The 14,800-nt window shown below is 38.1% G+C and overlaps 1 protein-coding gene across 5 annotated transcripts in view; it reads left to right on the forward strand.

Annotated features, from left to right (window-relative positions):
- Positions 1-14,800, forward strand: part of LOC137175098 (phospholipid-transporting ATPase ABCA1-like) — a 186,556-nt gene continuing 171,756 nt past the window's right edge. For 4 of the 5 annotated variants that reach the window (XR_010925572.1, XM_067580789.1, XM_067580791.1 and 1 more), the window contains exon 1: positions 1-208. The gene's annotated coding sequence lies outside the window, so the exon portion shown is untranslated. Of the gene's footprint in view, positions 209-8,987; positions 9,072-14,800 lie in introns of all 5 variants that reach the window. The other variant, XM_067580790.1, reaches the window with a different exon arrangement.

Raw genomic sequence — 14,800 nt, forward strand, 5'->3', positions numbered from 1 at the left:
CGCTAGCTAACTTGAAAAGTGGATTCATACTCGAGCACAGGGCAACCCTTTATTTGGAGGAGAAACTGGAATTAAAGCGCCTCGGAGCCCACCAGCCACGGAATACTGTCATCACTCACACAGCTGGTAAAATTAAGCGCGGGTTTAACGTGGTGAAGTTTGTCCAGAGGAAAAACCGCCATACCGCCCTCTTCTGAGCCGTCAGCTGGTGAGTGAAAGCATATTTTATCATCCTGCCTTGGTGGTTGTGGTCCGTGCATCGGCCATATTGTTATGCTAGCTCGATTGATATAGGTGGTGACGAGTATCATTGTGTCCGTGCTTATCTAATGAGGTTGCTTTCAGAAAGTTGTTGTCACAAAATGGAGTAACTTATTGCTAAAAAGTTGTCTTTGCACTTCGTTGTGGTGTTGAGCTCTTTGCTGTTCGCTTATGGTCCTGTAGGCTCATTTGTTCTGAGCTTGGTTGTGTCGGCTTATGACGACAGGATATCGCATTCTTAATTAAGCAATATTACACGAGGGTGTGCTTCAGTGATGCAGTCAAGTGCCTCGTGTTCCTGACCGCATCACCGTCGTGACTCAGCCAGCCAACTTCAGCTAATGCTTTCTAGAGATCGTGGCATTTCCCAAATTGAATAAATACCACACATATAAACACAAAACTACTTTGCTAGCTCAATCTGGTTGTAACTAAAATATCCTTTTTAAAAAAATTAAATTTTCCATGGACAGATTTAGCTACTACGTCCGCAAACTTCACATATATTTTTAAGCACAGTTAATGGAGGATGGTGGAGTGGGAGCTGAGATATACTTTCAACTGAAGGGAAAATGGCTAAGTTTAGCTGTGTATGGGGGTTTAACACTAGCTCTGTCCGCTGCATGTGTGTGTATTTTTTACCTCATTGAGATATTTAAATTATAAACACTGACCTTTTCAGGACCGGTAGTCTTCATGGGGACCAAAGCCCAGCTCTGTTGAGGCAAAATGTAATTTTTGAGGTCCTGGATAAGGTTAGGGGTAAGGTGTGAATTGAGGTCAGGTTAAGGTCAGGGTTAGGCATGAATTGGTTATGGTTAAGGTCAAGGTTTGGGCGAGGCTGTCCACAATGAATGGAAGTCAATGCAATGTCCTTATAAAGACATTACAGATCTCTGTTTGCCCCAAACACTTTTTCTACTGTCCCCGGGACGCTGTTAGTCTCAAGCCCTGATTAAGGTAAGATGAAATCTCAAAGTGTTTCTTACTGAATAATGTTCAGTTTTAAAGCACTTGTTTCTAGTTATTACTGGTGCTACAGAAATTCATTTGCGTTTGTTTTTGAATGGTAAAGGTCTGCAATGTGTCCTTTCTTGTTTTAGATAATTGTAAAAATGTCAACTTGCATGTGATTACTTGTGTGGCAAACTGTCTTAAAGGGAAACTTCGGTATTATTCAACCTGGACCCTATTTTCCCATCTTTTTGTGTCTAAGTGACTAATTGGGACAACAATTTTTGAAATTGGTCCAGTATTGAGCGAGAGCAGCTTCAGCTGGCAGCTGTTAAACAGGTCGCAATTGAATCCTTTGGGGCAACAGCACTCTGTCAATGTATACATCCACTAAAAGTGCTTGTTTTTGCCACTTACAGGCTGAGATTGTTATTATAAGTGTCTGACAACATTATGGAAAGGACCATAAAGAGAAATAAAATGTTTTTCTTTTACCTTTTGCTTGATCCGCTCTGTTTGTTATCGTGTCTAACCAAGTCTCGCTCAAGGAGAAGTCTCATTCTGATATATCTCAATAATTGAGATGTTGTAGAAATCAACTAAATATTCAGCCATGGCTTTGAGAATATTTTAGATAATACTAAGATACACTTTCTGTACTCCCAACACAACAAACTCCTTGCAGCACTCCTCTCTCCGCCTCTGTCATGGCTGAATATTTAGCTGATTTCGACAACAATTCAACTTTTTTCGAGATTTCAGTAAATTATTGCGTAATTTTAGTGTGTTCCAAAATCCAAAGTTTCATTGTGCGTGCATCGTGTGTTGTGGCCCGCAGTGGTCAGAGACAGTTGATGTGTGTTATAGCTCACAGGCTAACATTGGTGTAGCTGGTGCCCAGCTTGTGTGAGGGCCATAGGGATATTTAGTTTGTCCTTAGAACAACAAAGGCTCTGTGGCTATACTTTAAATACCTATATTGCAACATTTTTAGTGTTTCTAATATTCCTGCTGAAATTGAGAACACACACCTTAATGTACGTAAAGAAAATATTAGCTTTTTGTTGTGCTGAATATTCTTACTGAAATAATTGCAGTATATAACACACAGTCTATATGAACTCCCATTGATATGCTGTTTTAAATTATAGGCAGATTAATCTGTACCTCATGTTATATCATATTTGTTTGAATGAGTAATGCTGCTGAAATATCCACAAATTTGGTCAGTATTGTAGCCAAATATTGAGTTAAATATTGAGTTATATCTTATATATTTAAATATATTTGTCATATTTGGATTTTCTGAGTTAAACATTCGATGTATCCAAAATGCATACAGTGTGTGTCAAAACAAACAATTCACACCTTTGATATGCTCTGTGTATGAATCATTTAAATATCAAATTCACAATTCACTCAGTGTATATCTGCACTTCATATTCCAACATAAATGTTTAAATGAGGGATACTGCTGATATGCAGCAGACTTGGTCGTATTCTAGTTAAAAAACTGAGTTCAGATATCTTCTTATTTGTCATGAGGTCATATTTGGATATACACATAATGTACCTTGACATTGTATTTTACCATACCACAAATACTGACTTAGTATACCCAGGACACAGTGCACATCATTACCAACTTTGATATGCTCCATGTATAATTCATATCAGTTAAATATCAAAGTCAAAATATCACCTAGTGTGTTTTATCTGTACACCATATTCCATCTTATATGCTTCGATGACAGTGATAATATGCCAAAAATATTCACATTCTAGCCAAATACTGAGTCCACATATTTCAATTTCAACTTCGAGATAGCTCTCTGCTAACTTGAATGGGGATAAAATAATTTAACGGTGCAGCTCTTCTAGACTTTCCGAATGTTATCGGACCGAATGAATCAAATAGTAAAATGAGTCATTTCACAGGGGTTGTGTGACGCTCAAAACAATTTATCCACCACGTTATAGCCGCTACAGCACAGCCTATGACATAAAGATGTGTAGACAGTGGTTTTGTAATTACTCTCATTGCCAGAAGGGGGAGACAAAAGTCCTACACTCCAGCTTTAAATCATTATTATCTTAGTCAGTACTTGAGACAAGGCCCAATATTCTTCTTCAACTTATTTGTAATCACATCAGTGTTTGGAGCTGTTGCATAGAGGAGAAGTATTGACCATTCCTTACAACAGCGATCTGTTCTGTGACAAAACTGGTGTGTGTACGTGTGAATCAAACACCTTCATAATGCAAGGAGTTCAAACCAAGAGAGCACACAAATGGGCTGATAATGCTAGTGGTGCTATTTATTTTTATAGTGCTGTATTGTCATGTAATGCATACAAAGACCCTTACAGTGGCTGTGTGATGGGGCATTGCTGATAGATCGATTGGATGTTGCAGCAGAGACCCTAGTCTCTTTTTTTTTTTTTTAAAAAAAACCTTTCTATTTATGAAGGTTTTTTCATCTTAACTCTTATTATTATTTTCTTTATGTTGTGTGTTCTGTGTTGTTAATCCTGTCGCACTATGAATGAAAAGTGTGGTGCAAATTAAATGGATTAATATTATTATTATGGTGATTGATTCTGCATTTTGGAACACTACTTTGATGAATATAAAGTTGTCACACAGTTGTCACGGTGTAGCCAATGCGATGCTGAATGTTTTCTTGTAAACAGTTTATGTTGACAAGATGTGCAAATTCATTAATTTATTCTTACCTCTGCCTCTGTTATCATATTTTTGACAGGCCTGCAGCTTTTAGTTCCAATGATTGCCACCTATAATTACATATCCTTTACATTGTTTCTATTTCTATCGTATCCCATGGCATACCTTAGTACCTTAAATTATGGAATGCATTTCTCCTACTTTCTAAGCAGCCAATGATTTCCATTCATTTTTGTAACTCGTATAAATCAATGCCAGACTTGAAACTTGCTTGGGTTTGGTAATCTGTCAGAGTGATGAACGTCATGCCTATCGTTCTCAAAGTTGTGTAATTGTTTAGTGGTAATACATTGCTGCTTTTTCAAATGAATCTTCATTTAACCACAGTACTGTGTCGTAAGTTTCACGAAAATAAGAGTGGACATGATGTTCACTGTAATCGATTACCTAACTCAAACAAGTGTCAAGTCTGCAAATTGATTTTTGTGTAATGAACGGAAATCAATTGCTGCCAGTAATGCAATTGATGCTGTATTATAGCTAAGAACTAATTTACATTGTCACGGTGTGTACGGTGTGTCTTGATGAAATGGTAGGAATCAGCAAAGAAAAATCACTGGCACATTAACCTGATGATACCAGACCAATTTTTTTCGACAATACTTAAGACACATACAACACGTAAATACAAACAAGTCTAAAGGATTTATATCAAGCCGTGAGTCATAGTCATCCATCCTCTTTGAAAATAAATGCATTTATAGATGCTCCGTGGAAAAACCGAAAGGGAGTATGTCGGATAAAGACATTTTTTTACAAGACAAAGGGCAGCAAACACAATCAGTTTATCTAAAATCTGCAGGACTTTGCTTTTGTATCAAAATGTCATGGGACTGTGAGTCAATAACTCACATTGAATGACTGAGGGAGAAGTTGTGGTTTCCTTTAATGAAGCAAGAAAACAGTTTATCTGGCTAGATTGACCTTAGGCAATTACTTTAAGCGCAATCCTCAATCAATAAAACACTAGTTCTGGTGGGAGTGTGTGTGTATTTGTGCATGTGTGACACACAGCTATGTGTTTCCTTTGGTTGATGTAACACAACAGACTCTATTATTATTTATATATAGTATTTTTCCTTCCACGGTATATGACCTCCATTGTTTTTGCATCTTAACGCTGTTCAAGTATTTCAACACATACCAGTAAAATAGACCAGAATTTTAAGAGGCGTTCGTACTTAGTTTTCAGTGCATACCTCTGCTGTCACCTTAGTGGATAAGTGGTCCAAGGAAACTGACAGCGTTTTAAAGTTGAGGTTCCTGGCCTTTAGTTATGTAAAATGTATCGTGTAAACAAATGTTTTGTGTAACCACAGTCAGTTCTGAGCAGCAGCTGTCAAAACTAAATGCCCACTGGCTCTTTCAAGAGAGTACAGATAAAAGTGACCCACTACAAATAAGCTTTGTTCTGTTCGGGGTGTGCAGTGGCACAAGGGCAAAATAAGAAATCACATTTCAGATGAATATCTGCACAATAGTCCTTTCTGCTGTATGCCGGGATGACCTTCTAAGATCTGAATTCCAGATACAGTATAGAGAGGATGCTCCAAATTAAAGCTTTGCACAGGAAATTGAACTGTCAGACAGAGGAAAACCCAGTTCGTAATATAGTTGATTTTTATGCTGAGGGTTTGCTTGTGCAAATGTCAGAATTAATGGCAGTTATTCTGCATGAAATACAGTATTTGCAATGGAGGCTATACACTTTTGCACCTAGCAAGCTGTTATCAAGGTGATCCACTGTTGGGAGCCACAACTTTTTACTGTAAATATAAATATATATACAAAGATAAGTAAAAAACTACACAGTAGTAAATGATTAAGAATATACCAGAAAATTAAACATAAGGTAGCAAGAGGAAATTGAGTGGTGGCATGGCAGATACGTTTTCAGTGAGTGGCATTTTTTTTTTTTTAAATATTGATTGTTATTTATATACCATAGTCTACATTTTCCACATATTTATGTTCTTGGTCTCACTGCTAACGGAGGGCCCTAATATTGGTATTCAGCTTCAGCAACAGTGTTGTGTCTGACAGACTCGTGTTTTGTGTTGACTGCTGGGATGAAATATTTTTTTCTTGACAATCTTCTAACACATTTCTAATGTAATTTATTCTAAGCTGCCAACTGCTAAATCAACCAGTTAAATAATAACACATAAATAAATTATGAATACAATAAAGTTACAGGTAAATACAGTGAAGAATATGTTGCTTATTTTTAAGAGTAACTTAACAAATCCATGTTTTTGAAGTATGTTATGAGTAAGGACGGAATCAAGATTCATTTTCTCCTTCAGCTTATATGTATATTTATTCAGACCATTAAGCAAGCTTCGTCTTTTTCATCAGCTCTCGAGTTCACACTTACAGTGTTACTCTTACAGTCTTACACTGGTTTCATGTTTTGTCAGCTTGTCAGGTCACACCTATCTTGTTTGACAGCGCCAATAAAGTATGTTCGAAACCGAGCAGGCACACTGGCAGTGATACTTTTAACGCCATGTTTGTATTTTCACGCATCGAAATCAAAAGCTTTAACTACTTGACAAGTTTTGCAATGGCAGGTTGCCAAACAAGTCCCCCAACCTCTGCTGAAATACATTGATAGTAGTGCTGGTGTCTTACTAGACAGTTTGGACATGATGTCTTTATCACAATGGACCTTGGGGCTTCCGCTGCTTGTTCATGCCTCCTTTTTGATGGATCCTCAATGTTTTGATATTGGCAAGTGAACTTAAGGGATCTTGGTCTGTCCTGTGTTGTCCACTTTTTTTTTGTTTGTTTTAGAGTAGATATCCAAGTGAGGTCTCTAGATATGCTGTCAAATCATAGAAGCGTGTGAAGGATACCAAATGTGTCAGATGCCCATTTCTGCTCAGTCTATTGCTCACTTTAGTTTTCACTGCTGATTCTTTGTATACCAAATTTTGTTCAGTTGGAAGCATTACTTTTTTTCTTCAGCCATTTGCCGGTCAGAAGACATAGTGTAGTGTTGTTAATCAGTCCATGTGACAGTTAGTGTGCCTTCACCACATGATCCATCCTACAACTCACTGCCCTTCCCATGTTATTGTGACATCTGTGCAGCTGCCATGACCTAAGATTGTCTCTTGAGGTATGAATTTCAGTCAAAATCCCCCTTCTTCCATCTAACTTAAAGTAATGACCCCAATGCTTACCAAGACCTATTTCAATTCAGAACCGCAGCTATTCATTTATATCTGATATCATGGACAGTTGTGGTATTCTCTTCCCAGGAGAGCCTAACCAAGACAAGTCTCTCAAGCCTTTGACAATACACTACTTCAAATAGATCATACATGAGTGAACCAAATGGCCTTGTCTTGGAAGCAATTTAAGGCAACAAATGACCCACTGGATAGAAAGTCGACTTCTCTCTCTTATGTAGTCTTTCCAGGTGTTATATCTTTGAGGAAAATACAGCTGTACTTCTAGCCATTCTGATTATAATTCTTCAATATTTACAGTACCAGTCAAAAGTTTGGACACTTTCTCATTCAAGGTAATGGGAAGGCGTGTCCAAACTTTTGACTACTACTATAGATTTATTTCAATGTTCAATATATACAAATTTAGGAAATGCAAAAACTGATACCATATAGTTCCCATAAAATGACTCATTTTTATGACTTTTACTTGTATACTAAATAAAAAAGTGTAATTCTTTATCTTCCTGTCAGACAGGTCATGTCCTCCATCCTCCTGAGGACAAATTGAATCTAAAACTCCGAACCTCCATAAATGTCATAAAGTACATTTCATGCTGTAGCTGGCAATGTCCTTTATATGAGTGATGACTGAAATTAGTATCTAACTAAATCTGCAGTAAGCTCCTGTATTAGGATAAAGCTCCCATAGGACAAATGATGTGACTGCATTAAATTAAGTGAGCCTTCTGATGCCATCATATCACCCAGAGCATCTGTGTCTGTGTTTCCATAATTATGCATGTCCCACTAAGAGAGCTTTAAAGGCAATCTATGCCATTGCTCATTTAGTGTTCCTGCACAAATAGTGTCAATTAAGTGTGGTTCCCAACAGGCCACCTAGACGGCGAGCGGATTGATTAAATTGCACATTTGAATGCATTTTTTGGATTGTTTGTTTGATGTTCCGGCAATGAAATTATAAGCTAATTCTGTCCTTTGACATCTCTGCCGGTAGATAGATGCATTCTAAAGAAAAAATGCAATGTTTGTTTATTTTCTCTTTTTTTTTTTTTTGTACTGTCTTATAGTGTCAGCACCTTGACATTTGGAGTAGATCAGATACGGCTGTTACCTTCTATGTGGCCATGAACATTAATGCCAAACATGTTTACAGTATGTTATGCTTTGCCGTATTTCATGATGATTCCAACAACAATATTTTAGTGCTTAATGCTCATGTTTGTGGAGGCTGCAGTGGTGCTGAAAATGAAATAACTCTTGAGAAACCTGTTTACTATTATTGTGTAGTGTAGTGTAAATGATTTTAGCACTCATGTCCTTATATTGTATTTTGGCTATTAATGCCAGTATACAGTAGATGTTTTGTTTTTACTTAATCATATGAATATTAAGAATTGAGCTATTGAGTCAGTTGACACTTTCAAAGTTTTACCCTCATGAAAGTTTCAACTGGAGGTGTCCATCGTCCAATATCACATAATAAATAATTAATTCCTGTGGTGTTCTAGGTGATTTGTCTGTGAGTTCACGGTGGCACCACGCAGACGTTAAAAGGCAAGCATCCAGCTATAATAAGTACAACTTCATTGAATTCTAATCTGTCATTCCTCCACCAAACGCGACCATTAGAGGAAATGGATAGCTATTTAATTGTCTTGCTGTGGCTATACTTCAGCGCTTTCAGTGACAGTAGTGTCTAATACCTTGTTGAATTACCTCCTCCGCTGTATTTTGATTTGAGCTCCACATTAAATTCCTCACCTTTTCGTACGTCTCTTTCTTGACTCTCTTATCTCTCCCCTTCTTCCTGTTTTTTTTCCTCTTTAGGATTATACAAAGGTATGATTCACATGTGAGGATTAATACTCTCCTTCAGGGACACTTCTCTTTGGCCAGCTCAAAGGATTTAAGGTGAGCTGTGCCATGTGCATATACTGAAGTACAATTTTTCTTAAGTATATTGATAGTCAGTGGGCTGATCATCAAAGAGAGTAGGGACGGTTCACCTTATTTTGTAGGCACCACTCCATATAGTTTATAGCTGTTGTTTTTTTATATTTATTGTCATACAGCTAATGCTTCATTTATATGCAATGTCATGTCTCCATGGTGTCTGCTAGGAACAATGAACGCAATCATAAGCCAGCATGATCTTAATTATTAAAACTCCATATTCTTTATTAGCTTAATAGATCTGGTTCAGACCCTGGCACTTTCCAACACATGAAGCCAATGAACAGTTCATCAAACTGACCGATCCGGAAAAGGAAACGGCGTTTAGCAGTGTGATTAATGGGGTCAATATGCTGCTAACGGGAGACACTAAAACATGTCATTTTAATCATGGCAATGCTTGTGGGAGAGACAAGAGCAAATGATTTCATTACCATTTTTGAGCATCTTGCTGCACTGCGTAAAAAAAAAAAAAAAAAAAAAAAAGAAAGAAAGAAAAATCCTCCAGCCCTGCAGCACTATGTAAGGATGCCAGGGACAAAGACTGTTGAGCAGTGAGCTCAAAGGGAAGAATGTCTGTCATTTCACATGGCTGTTCCCCCAGAGAGTGGAGGCATAATGGCAGAGAGTGTACAGTGTTTTACTCGGGAAACAGCATGCCATCAGTGTCAGAGCTTAAGTGAACTCTGCATTTTTTATAGGCTGTCATGTTTTGTCAGTGAATCTAGGGTTGTAGGTTCGATAATGTGTCTTTGTGTGTTTTGACACAAGCTTCTGTACAGGGCACTGATTAGGCAAGTCCATGGCTAATATAACTGCATTGGAAAAATGTTTTTGTTCACAGGCCGCCTGGCAGAAATGGCAGCTCGTCCAAGCACTGGTGTATTTGTCACAAGTAATTAATTTTTCCCTCATAAAAACACCCACTGGGATGATGGAAAAGGTGGGTTCATTAACCTTCCTCACCCAAGCTTCCTGTGGCACTTTACAATGTATTGGTTGCTGGTTCCTCCAATCGCCCGTAGCAGAGAATGTGCTGGATTGAAACACTTTCATTCCAAGATGGCTGTTTTGCTCAGGGAATAAAAAGGATTTGCTTGGCGGCTCAGTCCAAAATTTTTAGACGCTTTTACGGCACTTTCACACTCCCGACTTCTTCCCTTGCTGAAGACACATCAGAAGACATTTTGGAACACCCCCCCCCCCCCCAAAACCCTGTGTCTTTTTTCCTTGTCCCATCCTCCCTCCCCGGTTTCTCACTATTCCCTCCCCTCTGTCTCACTCACTGCCACCGCTCAGCCTACCCTCCCAAGTGCTTGGGTTGGATTTTGAATCACTTTTTTCACAGTTTATTTCAAATTGACATTTCATGGAGCTTAATCTCCAGGGGGGAACAATGGGTACATTCCATCACACAGAGAGATATGAAAAGCCCTAGACCTTGTGAATGGGAAGTGAGAGACAGAATAAAATAAATAACTGAGTATCTCAGAGTGACCCAGAATACTGATGACAGAAACCACAGTGGTGGGCAACTTTGCATTTCAGCTCGAACACGTTCTCCTCTTTCTATGACTCTCTCTCTCTTCTTCTTCTACTTCTTCTTTATTGTCAGTCAAGGCACTTGCAGCCTGCTTACTCAAATGTGCTAAAATATTCAGAGATATCATCCACAGACTGAATGAGGGTTCTTAAAAGGAAAGGGAGGAGCATCTGCGTGTGTGTGTGTGCCCTCCCATAGCGTAGGCATGTAGATCAATGCTTGAGGAGCATCTTGACAGCTCAACTTGCTCTGTAGAGAAAGCAATTGGCTTGTTTATACACTGGGAGCAAATGTGATGATACCTTGAAATCAAATTGGCTGACTGTGGTCAGAGGAAGAGATTCTGATTGCATCCTTGAAATAATCTTGTCCAGCTGGAAACCACTGGTAAAGAGAAATTTCAGTTTAATTCATTTCAGTATACTCCCTCGGTGTTTTGGTACAGCTTTAATAATGAAGCAAGAAAACATACTTTTAATTGCAAACCAGCTCCAACTATGTGGATGAGCTCTAGAGAAACAATAAATTCTGAACGCCCTCGGACAATGAATCGCGAATGCTTGTAGACTACAGAAAAGTTCACCAACTGTTTACTAATCGTGGACAAGTTTGTAGAGTACAGATCTGCAAGACCTCTTTTAGCATGAGCAAATAGTTCCACAAAGAAGAAACACACAATCTACCCAGACTTTTTAAGCACCAGAGGTTTCTGGGTGTGATCTCATTATGTTTTCCCTGAAACACAATAACCAACCAAACAGCTAGTGTCATTGATAACTAATGAATTGCAATGAATACAAGTAGTTTTTTGAGTTAACAGCACTTGGATTTATAATGTTTTCATTGCTTCATAACTAGATGATTACCTTTTTGATTAATACATATTTCATATTGTTTTTATTCATGTTTATGGAATTTGTGCTGAATTACTTGAAATAGAACCACTGTTGGTATATTAAATGAGGACATTTTCAAAATACTCAAACCTGCCCAGCCCTTAATAGATTTTAATGCTCCCATGAGCATGTTCTTTAATTGAGACTAACTATGATTAGCTTACAAGCACTGCGTAAGTGCATTGAACAAATCAACGACTGGATATGCCAGAATTTTCTTCAATTAAACAAAGAAAAAACTGAAGTAATTGTTTTTTGAGCCAAGGAAGAATGTTTAAAAGTCATGGCTCAGCTTCAATGTTAAAAACCACAAACCAAGTCAGAAATGTTGGTGTAGTCATGGACTCAGACCTGAATTTCGACAGCCATATTAAGACGATCTCAAAGTCAGCCTACTTTCACCTTAAGAGATTTCAAGGATTAAAGGACTTATGTCTCAGCAGGATTGGAAAAACTTGTCCATGTATTTTTCTTCAGAAGACTCGACTACCGCAAAGATGTCTTTACAGGTCTATCTTAAAAATTGATCAGGCAGCTGCAGCTGATTCAGAACGCTGCTGTTCGAATCCTCACTAAGACCAAGAAAGTGGATCATATCTCTCTAGTCCTCAGATCTTTACACTGGCTTCCTGTCTGTCAAAGAACTGGTTTTAAAATACTGCTGTTGGTTTATAAAGCACTGAATGGTTTAGGGCCAAAACACATTTCTGATCTGCTGCTATGTTATGAACTATTCAGACCTCTGAGGTCGTCTGGGACAGGTCTGCTTTCTGTCCCCAGAGACAAAACTAAACATGGAGAGGCAGCGTTCACTTTTTATGCTCCACATATCTGGAACAAACTCCCAGAAAACTGCAAATCTGCTGTAACTCTCAGTTCTTTTAAATCAAGGCTGAAGACTTTTCTGTTTGCCGCTGCCTTTGATTAAATCAAATAATTATTCATTTCTTACACTGCACTGTAACTTTTGTTCTTGTCTTATTCTATTTTAGCTTGTTTTTGTTTTCTGCTCTCAGCTTTTTAATGACTGATTTTAATTGTATTCTTTTGTGGTGTGTTACTTTTGCACTTTGTCTCGATGCTTTTAATGTTTTATGTAAAGCACCTTGAATTGCCTTGTTGCTGAAATGTGCTATATAAATAAACTTGCCTTGCCTTGCCTATATAGTGTTGCTAATTATTATTGTCATATGCGCAGGGCCTTCTGACACAGGTATTGGATTGCTGCCTAATTAAAAGAACAAATGTGTTTTTGGAAAAAGACAAAGTCAGCTGTGTGTTTGAGAGTGCCGAAATACATGTTCACATTTTAATCAGTCTATGTCCTCCCAAAGTACCTCCAATACAGAATTCAACCCCAGTTAAATAACAATCTATTGCCCACAGAGCTTCCCCTGGCAGTAATTGTCATTTTACTTTAATCATTTGTCATTTGCCTTTTTCCGTCACATTGCAATAGGATCCTTGCTTTGTTTGATTAAGTTTGTATGGTAGTGGATATTTGAATGATACTCAAAGGGAGGTTAACACTTGTGTAGACTTGAGTACAAGACTGAATATAAGACTGTTAATAGACATCCCATTTAATTTTTAACCAAATGCATTTGGGAGCTGGGTTTGGTTATATAGTATAATTAAGTCAGTGTGGGGCATAACCGTTGGAATAGATTGCTTGGCCACCTCTGAAGCGGCAATTCATGCTTTAATGTAACTGGTTGCGTTAAAGCTTCATGCTTAATTCGTACTTGATTTACTTCATCTGTTGAAATGACAGAGAAGCTCTGTATGAACGCATAATGGTGAGAGAAGCGACATAATACTTCTCCCGGTGCTGTAGTCAGTAGATGACCTAATTTAAATCCACTATCTCACTTATTTAATTTTATTTGAATAAATTGGTTTAAGTCTAATGATTGTTGCAAACAGTGCTCAAGGAATTTCTTATGACAGTGTTCCCAGGGTGCATCTCTATCTTTATTAATACTATCAAATTAGTCAATTTGGGCACCCTCTGTTGAAGGCTTTTTAACAATGCTGTACCTGATGGCACAATAACTGAAGCAGATGGGTTGATCTCAGCTCTTGGACTTGGAAGACATATTTGAAGGCGGCGTATTAAGTGCACTTCCTCTGGCTTGGACTTGGCTCAGCTAACAGTCATTCGTCTTCACAGTCATCGCTTACATCATTCACAGTCATCCCACCATCCCCAAACCCCAAGGGTGTTGAGGGAAACTCATAGAGAGATTCTGGAGGCTTCATGAGTGGCACCATTATCAGAGCCCAGTAATGGATTACCTTAATGGTCAGTCTGTCACGGTCAATGTTTGTCCTGACATTTCATGTAAAGTTCCGTTCCCCTGGTGAAATATCATATTGCGACGGCCAGGCAGTGGTTGTTTTGCCAAATTGGTTGTCACTGTTTTGGCGGTGCACAGTAATTACCTCCTTGCTCTCCTTCTGACTCTTTCTGCCTGTCGGTCCTTGTATCTTGCCAGTTTAGCTTCAAGGGCGTGGATGTTTTGCACTGGTAATGCTGAAAGGAAAATAGTGTAGGCACAGAAAATGGGAAATACTGTAGGCCTTCTTATCTGAGAATATTTTGACATGCCACAGTAGGAAATGGTGTAAATAATAATAGTAAATAATAGTTAGTCTGCTGGGAAAAAGGCCCACACAGATGTTTTCAGTTATTGTGGTTGAATAAACCTCTGTTTAGGTTGAATTTAAGTGAAGCAGTGCTGGGAATTACATGAGGTCAGCCAACTCAGTGTACCAATAAGAACTAGAAAATGCAAAATTTCAGAAGAAATTTTATATGTGCTGGCAACCTGGCCTTTGCATAAAAATCTGTTTTGCAACACCTTTTTCTGTTGTTTCCATTCCCAAATTTGTTTTCAATTGAATTTAGCATTGAAGAATTATGGCCCGTCAAGTGCATCAGGCCACACTTTCAAAATTTTGGTAACTTATTACAGACAACGGTAAGTGATACCCAAAAACAAAATCATAAGTTTTATTTGGGGTCATCTAAATATGGTATGTACCAAGTTTGGCGAAGATTAAATGAAATATGTGCCAACAGAAGCAAAAAATGGGTTTACCAAAAACCAAAAAATTTTTCCAGGCGGAAATGGGCATGGCCTATATCAGTCAAATCGGCTTTTTCCAAGAAACACACTTTGCTTTGCTTTGCTGGTGTGAATGCTGACAAGCAATAATTAGAAAAGGCAATTTCTGAAGAAATT

This window comes from Thunnus thynnus, chromosome 22 (assembly GCF_963924715.1).
Source record: "Thunnus thynnus chromosome 22, fThuThy2.1, whole genome shotgun sequence".
In the NCBI taxonomy this organism is placed as follows: domain Eukaryota; kingdom Metazoa; phylum Chordata; class Actinopteri; order Scombriformes; family Scombridae; genus Thunnus; species Thunnus thynnus.